This window comes from Manis pentadactyla, chromosome 6 (assembly GCF_030020395.1).
Source record: "Manis pentadactyla isolate mManPen7 chromosome 6, mManPen7.hap1, whole genome shotgun sequence".
NCBI classification, from domain to species: domain Eukaryota; kingdom Metazoa; phylum Chordata; class Mammalia; order Pholidota; family Manidae; genus Manis; species Manis pentadactyla.
In genome coordinates, this window is record NC_080024.1 from 137358728 (window position 1) to 137367072 (window position 8345).

At 41.7% G+C, this 8345-nt stretch overlaps 1 pseudogene; it reads left to right on the forward strand.

The window, feature by feature from the left end:
* The first annotated feature begins 1688 nt into the window (after nucleotides 1–1688).
* LOC118928906 (protein NipSnap homolog 3A-like) lies at nucleotides 1689–3669 on the forward strand (annotated as a pseudogene).
* Nucleotides 3670–8345: the final 4676 nt, after the last annotated feature.

Here is an 8345-nt window from a genome sequence, read left to right on the forward strand (position 1 = left end):
GGCAGTTTTGCTCCAGAAAAGGAACACCAGTGGATAGGGAACGGTGGTGCCAAGACTCGTGCTGTGTGCCCCACGCATCGGAAGGGTGGGCTATACAGGTGGGTGTAATGTGGTGACAGGCTGTAGCAAGAATGGGAAGGGTGGTGGGATTTTCAAGGCGGCAGGAAGATAACGTCCTTAAGATGCTGAAGTCTTGTCTGGTTTCCTCAAGACTGCTCATCCCTTGTGAATCCGGAGGTGAAGTGGGAAGTCACAGCCTGCAGTAGAAAGAGCAGAGATTTGCATCCGTTCCACAAAATTCACAAGGTTGCACCACCCTCTTCAGAACACTAGGCTCTGATTTCGTTAGTTACAGGCTGTGGTCATTTTTGGCCTCTCCAGAGGACCCTAGACAGAAATGCCAGGTCCAGAGTGGGCCCAGTAGAAGCAGAGAGGGGGGCCAATGAGGAGAATCTTCCTGCTAATGGGGTTGGCTTTCAGCTGGGTGTAGAATGGTGGGAAGTTGAATTTCCTGAGTCTTAGAATGAGGGTCATTGTTTTAAATAACTCTGGGAGCCAGGATAAATCCTAGAAGATAATTGTCACTGGTTTTTTGCAGGCCATTAAGCATGCTAGCTTTCTCCTCGAGCTCTAATAGAAAATGACCGAACCTTTCATTAAAGCCTATAGTTTCCACAGGGAACTTGGAGGCCTTTGAGGGTTGATCTGGCCCAGCACGTCCTTTTGGCGGGCACCTCTCCAGTGTCTCTGAGGGCTGCAAACCAATCCTCTACTTGACTGAGCCCCACAAAATTTGCCCAGTGCATTCCACAGTGGGCAGTTCAAGTGCTTAGAGGATTGCTCTTTATTTTGAACTGAAACCTGCTTCCTTGAAACTTCTGCTCACTAATCCTAGTTCTGCCTTGTGGAACTACACAGGATAAATATAATCCCCTTTTCAGATGAAAGCGTTCCAGAGAGGTGAAGCTGGTTATCACATTCCCTAAGTCTTCCTTTATGCAAGGCACACCTTCCAAGGATGACGTGGTGTCAGACTCCCTCTCCATCCTGCTGTGGACATCATCGGCATTTTTAGCATTTTCACAAGGTAGGATCCAGAAAGGAGGATAGGAGCACTGTCGACATCTCCGGTGCTGGAGATTAACATAGGGGCTTTTCACATAGCTCTAGAAGGATAGAGGCAGTGAGAAGGCAAATGTGAGATAATCCAGACATTAGTAAATACAGGAAGCAGCTACCATGCCTACGGCCGGAGAAGGAAGGAGAGGAGGTGTCTCAGAGCCCAGACCCAGAGGGGCTGCCCACCCGGGGCAGGGAGGGGCCCGGCAGTGCTGGTGCTGGGACCTCTGAAGGGGCATCGCCCTCCTGATGCTGGGCGCACCAAGGCTGTGCTGGTGCCCCTGCTGAGCTTGCCATCAATGAAACCCCCATTGACATGAAGCTGGGGAGGCCAAATCTGTATCTTTGGAAAGCAGTGTTTGACTGAAGTTCAGGTCTTTAATGGATCTGTTTTATTTCCTTCTTTCTCTGAATACTGCACCTTTCTTCCGGCCCTCTTTTCCTTTGGGGAAACTGCCATCCTCGTCCTTGTGGCTGGGCTGTCAGTCACATGACCCAACAGCCTGATCACAGGGGAGGGAGCATGAGACAAGCTGAGGGGCAGATGGCTGGTGGAGCAGAGGCTGTCGATGGCGCTCCCCTTCAGAGGCACTGTTTGCCTTCTCTACAGACATCCCCAGAGTTTCTCTGATTCTGGGCCTTCCCAAGAGCTGGCTGTTCACACTGGCTGCCACTACAGGCACTGGCCAGTAACCTTCCTGTAAAGTCCTGCTGGCTTAGGTTAGCCAGGGTCTGTCTCAACTGTTTACAATAAAGAACCTGGAATGATATGCCATCTTTATTTGTATTCCCCATAGGCAAGAAGACACCATCTGGCTTGGTGGAGATCTATCAAATATTGACTCTAAAGCCAGCACACCAGCTAACCCTCCACCTTTCTGTCCTCACAAATATCAGAAGCACAGTGAATTACTGCCAGCCTGGAAGGCAAACCTCTTATGGTGTGCTGAAGAGATCTATCCTATTGACATGCAGTCACAAATCTGTGATTCAGGTGAATGTATGGAAATCAGGTTTGGAAAAAGATTTTGATGGGACTGCTTTGATGGGGTCATATCAAAATGGGTGCATCCAAATATAAAAGCATTTTTTTTTCGTTTCCTAGCAATGTGAATAGCAAACCTCTCAGAGCCTCATCCCATCCCTGCATTTGACCTTACTGTACCTCTTAAATTCACTCAGAAGTGGGATTAAGATGAGGAAGGTGTATGTAATTATGTTAATTGACACTTTAGAAGAATTCTTTAAAATTAAATTGTTTTACAGGACTGTCAAAATCTCTTCAAAGCACTTCATCAAAATAGCATGTATCTGATTTCTATATATCTGTATGATTCATCAAAAATGTGCCACATAAAAAAAAGAGTGCCACATATATGGTTTTTCAAGAAGAGCAAGGAAAGCATTGCCCCTCACCTATCACTACACACTATTTTCCAAGAGGACAGAAGGGAGTTTATCAACAGTGCATACATCTGGTTATTCTACTAGTTAAGAAACCTTTGCCTAACTATCATTCAGCCCATGTTTATCCTGATTGTCCATTGGGATAGTTTGATAATTATTTCTTGAAATCTTGATCCAGGAAAACTCTGACTTCCCTTGATAACTTCTCAACACAGAAACAAGGTTAGCTTGGTAAAGCTTGTTTTAGAAGAATCACATTGGCACCAGTAATTATGCTTAATAATTATATTTTAAATATTAAAATATATTTATTCTTTTAAAAATTGGCCAGGTCTTTGCTTCCAGCAGGGAAGGCATAGGAGGAGGAGTGTTCGAAAGAGTGCTGACCGGTTGCCCTTCTCAGCGCTGCAAGCCGACCCCATGTTTGTCCTCTGAGGAGTCTGGCCACACAGCCACTTGCCCCTCCAATGTGTTTATCTTCTGCAGTGAGGGCACCAAACAATAGGATGAAATATTCTGTGAGTTCCACACTTATTGTCCTAACCCTCGAAGATACATGAATCTGTGGAAAATATTGAGAAAAATATTTGTCTTCAGATGGCTCCCTCTGAATTGGTTGGATCCTAGAGTGCAGAATTTGGAGGCTGAATGAACAAAGTGTTTCATGTTTGGAAGTATAATAGTTTTGCTCGTGAAACTGAAGTTTGGAAAAGCGTGGCTGAAAATATGCAAAAAACAATTCCACATTCCAAATTTGGCTCTCATTGATAAATAAGAGTTTGAGATGACTTATGTGGTACCATGGTGCAAAATAGGAAAACGTCCAGAAGGAGTCTAGGGACTAGTTATTTTTCAGATGAAACCTGGCTAGTTCTGTGGGGTGATGCATTTAAAAGAGCAATTGATAACCACATTAATTTAGGCTACACAGAGCTAGTGGGGGTTGTCCACCCAGAATATGTATCCCCCAGCAGAGCTCATGTTTTTTGTAAAATAAGAGTGCAGATAGTCATGCAGGTGGGAGACATCAGTCTCATGAGGATCTCAGAATTGTGGTGGCTGCTTGGGGAAATGTCAATTTCCATACATCACAGCAGAATACGCTCACTCTGGATTCCTACGTCACTTTCATCATTGAAATAGTTTTCTACTTAAATACAAAGCATTTCATTAACCACTGTAAGATGTCTGCTAAAAGGCTTAGATTCTCTCAAGAGATTCTCACTTTTATGTCAAGTGGAAAGTTAATTAGCTATGACCCATGCATTTTTGCAAGCCACCTCTGTCCTTTGTCACCACCACTCCAGGAGATAGTTCTGTTCATTTCCCCCATGGCATTTCAGTATCTGGTATACATTAGAAATTGTTTCCACTACTTCATGATCTTGAGTTTTATTTATTTGAGAATATCTCTTCTGTATTTTGGCAACCCTTTGCTTTATAACATTTTATTATATTCAAATGATGATGTTACAATTCCATAATTGTGATAATATTTTAACACTACTTATATACAATGTCTGTCTTTTCATCATATCCGTTTCTTTCTGCTATTTTTAACACATTTTTGCCCAGTAAAATTTATTCTGTGATAGCAGATGTGATTCATAAAAATATTTGATCAAATAGATTTCTTTACTTTGGAAAATTATCATCTGTGTCATCGGTATTAATTTTCATGTGATTATGTCTCAATGTTAAAAAAAATACTTCCAGAGACTTGTTGGCTAGTATGATGAGACACATTCATTTGTAATTAATTTTACCGATTTTTACTCCATTTTAGATCGTAACTTAACAAAGACACTTGGGACATCTCTGTTTTAAAGAGATTTTTATGGCTATGGAAATGCTTGCTCTAATAAAAGTCTACATATTCATAAAAAATACTGCCAAGGTCTCGGTACTTTTCACCTTTCTGTAATCCATCCATTTCCTATCTTTAAAAATTGGAGCATGTTCCTGTTCCCTACAATCCCCCTGGGTCCTCTACCATTCCCTGCAGCTGCTCTGTACCTCCACCTTCCTCTGTGGAGTGGGGTGTCACTCACCTGGGCTTTTGGACTTGGATTCATTTGAGTGGTTGGGTATTTTCTTATGGTCTCCTTGTCAGTCTCAGGTTTCAGTTTCCTAGTAACCGTATTTGTTCTCCCCTTCCCAGTTTGAAGATCCCTTTCCTAGATAGAGAAAGCAATGTAAAAGTAGAATTGTCCTGTTATTCTCTGCTAGCTTCCAAAACGACCCCCCTTGCTCCTGAGCAGTGGGCCCTTGCAGGCCTCATTGTTTCTCTTGCTCTGAACTCTGCCCAAAGCCCCCTGCCGGGGCCCTCACACCATCTTCTTAAGCCTCACAGCAATTTGGACTCTGTCTTTCCTAGTATTTTGACTGCCTAGTATTCCTTGGTTATAAGTACTTCTTTTCATAGTTCAGGCATTTCTTTTAAAATCTGAGTTGATTAGGAAGCTCTCTGCATAATTTTTTTGGTTTTGTTGTTTTTGGTCTTTGACCAATGCCACTTGTTGTTATGGACTGAATATTTGTGTTCCCCTAAAATTCATACGCTGAAATCTGATGCCCAACATAATGGTATTTGCAGATGGAGCCTTTGAAAAGTGATTAAGTCCTGAGCATGGACCCTCATGAATGGGATTAGTGCCTTAATAAGAAGAGACCGGAGAGTAGCTCACTGTCTGCACCATGTGATGATACAGTGAAAAGCGGTACCTGCAACTCAGAGGAGGTTCTTGACAGAACTCGACCATGCTGGCACCCTGACCTCTGACTTCCAGGCTCCCAAACCACGAGGAATAAATTTCTGTTTTTATAGGCTACCTGGTATATGGTACGTTGTTATAGCAGTTCAGATGGACTAAAGCATTTGTGATCATTCGCAAGGAATTGTGAAGAATTCCTTTCTGTCAATCTTCTTTCCTCTTTTAGCTATTTCAACTATTATAGTGTCCCAAGGAGTCATACCTACTTTTTCTCTGAACTTTCTAAACTCTTTTTTCTTAAAATCTAGAATTTATGTCTGACTCTGGCTTATGTTTCCTCCCTCCTCTGGCTGTTAATAGTTTTGCACTGATGAGAGTCACTTTATCCATGTTTATTTGACTATATTCTACGCTGGTTGTGCCAAGCAGTTAATATGAAGCTGCAAGGTGTAAAAGAAAGAGTAGGGGCCTCTGAATTTGGCAGATCTGGGTCTAGATCTCCACAGACATGCTGGTGATGTTGGGCAATCTACTTGACCTGTCTGACTCACAGGGTTAAAAAATAAGTTAATTCTATAGCTTTGCAGGCAGGCTTTTAAAATTAAAGAATGCAAAACACCATTAGTTCAACAAATGGTAGCCAGTATTATTACTGCCTGTGTATCTTTTGGGAAATTTTCTTTTTCCTGGCATATGTGCTAATATATGTGTATGAGTTGATTGTGTAGTGTGAATAAGTTAAAAGCCACATTAGGGCTGAATATAGACATATTGGTGGCAAAGAGCATGCTGGCTGAGCACAGTTTCTGAGGCTAAGCTGTATGACTCAAAGGGCTGCTGTAACACGTATTAGCTTTGTGATCTTGGGCAAGTGGCTGGAACATTCTGTGTTCCCATTTCTTTATCCATAAACCAGCTCTATATTATGGAGCTGTTACAAAGATTTAAATGAATAAGCACATGTAATTGCTTCAAACATCACCTGACACACAGTCAGCACTTAATAATGTTAGCTCTTATTATTGTCATGCTGCAGATAGAACTCTACGAACACAGAGCTGAGAATGCCAGGAGCACCAGCATTTCCAACCAGTGGATTGGAAACAAAACTGAGAAACCCTTGGAGATGAACAAGGCTACAGAAATGAACAAAAGAAAGTTACAGAAAAATGTTGACAAGCAAGCTTAGACTGGTAAGTCCTCCTACTGGGAAACATACAGACACCTGCAGGGAACAGTTTCAGAGTCATGATGCTGCGCAAGCCTAGTTTATAAGGGCAGCTGAACAGTACCATCCATTCTGGGTGCATCTTGCTGGATCTCAGAGCCCTCATCTGAGTGGGCTCTGAGAGTGCCCCCTGCCCTCTTAGGAAGCTGGAATTATGTGCCATTCTCCAGGATGGTTTGTGAGTGAACATACGGGTGGGCAGTTACACATCTTTATAAATACTTCTTCCAGTTTGATTTTTGGCAATTGAAAAGTCAATCCAGCTTTTAAACTATGTGCCTCAAAGGCTAAATTGTGAGATTAAAGTCAGGGAGACCTGCAAAAAGGAGAATCACTTAAAACAAGGTCAGTGCCCTTCAGGACTACTCCTCAGACTCTAAGGAACAAAACACTGCTCAGAATTTGGATAAACATGTTTTCAAATGTGAGAAACTCTCTTCAGGGAATGAGATTGTTTGCCAGACAGAAACAGACAGATAAACAGACCTCTCTTTCCTTCAATCTCTTACTTAGGTGGTTTACTCAAACACTGATATTCTGATGCCCTTTACTTTCAAAACATGATCATTTATACACCACAATGAATACCAGCAAGTCCTTTGTCACATCTTTCTAACTTTTCTATTTCAATCTGGAAGGCTGAGCCAGATTCCCCAATGTCCCAGCTCATTGGCATAGCCTATAGTTAAGGGATCAAGCTGGCTGTTAGGGTCTAAATCCTGTCTCTGCCACTTCCTACCTGTTCCATCTTGGCCACGTTTATGTCATTTTAAAACTGGCAATCGTAATAATCACACCTAACCCAAAATGTTTTTATAAGGATTAAATGAGTCAGTAAATTGCCTGGCACACAGTAAGTCCTCAAAATAAGCTTTATCCTTTGAGAGCTGTCAAGGAATTGATTATAAACTGAGAAACTTTCTTTGTTCAGGACCTTGCCTCTCTCTGTTCCATAAATATTCTTGTTTATCAAAAGAAATATTTGAGGTGACTTTTTGGGAGATTCTGGTCTATTTAAACACACACTCTATATGAGGTTGAATTAATTCAAATTTCTACTGACTTTTCAGAGCTGATTCAAAACACCATTTCCTCTAGGAAGCCTCTCCAGCTACTCGGAATTATGAGGAGACCCGTTCTCAGCTGTCCATGGCACATGTGACCCAAAGTTCATATTTTGCCAATTAATTTACATCACAATTTGTATTTCTCTCCCCTGTTTCACCAGAAAAAAATCTTCTGTTCTGAAGTATGTTGTCAAATCGTTGAAGACAATACATGCTTATATATTTTAATGTAGTAAGTGTATCTCTCAGGTGTAATGCAAGTGTGGTATATAAAGGGCAAACTGTGTGGTGTCATTTTAAAAAATGCATTAAGCATCACGTCAGTTTGCCTGTGTTTAAGGCCTGGCTTCTGCCCTTATTTTGCTCTATGACCCTATGCAGGTTCTTGAAACTCGTTGAACCTTGATTTCTTTCATCTATAATATGAAAAGAATTGAGAGGAATTAAATAGTATAAAACACATGTTCAAGGGCCTGATCTAAAGTAGGTACTGGACATATGTTGGTTTGTAATCAGTATCAAGGGGTCCCCTTGTCTCCGCCAGTCAGACAGCCTTGAGCTCCACCCACCCCCCTGGGTCCTTAATTGGTTGGCAGCCCAATTTAGTGATCAGTTTCTCATATGTTTTTGTATCAGTCTTGTGTTTTGGTTGGACTTCCAAGACCTTTTTTTATGGCCATTTTCAACTCTCAGGGGTTCTTAAACTGTATAATGATAAATGCTACCTGAGTATTTATTAAAAATGCAAATTCCAGGACCCCATTCTGAATGATCCTGATTCTTTAATTCCAGGGAGGAGCTCAAAAATCT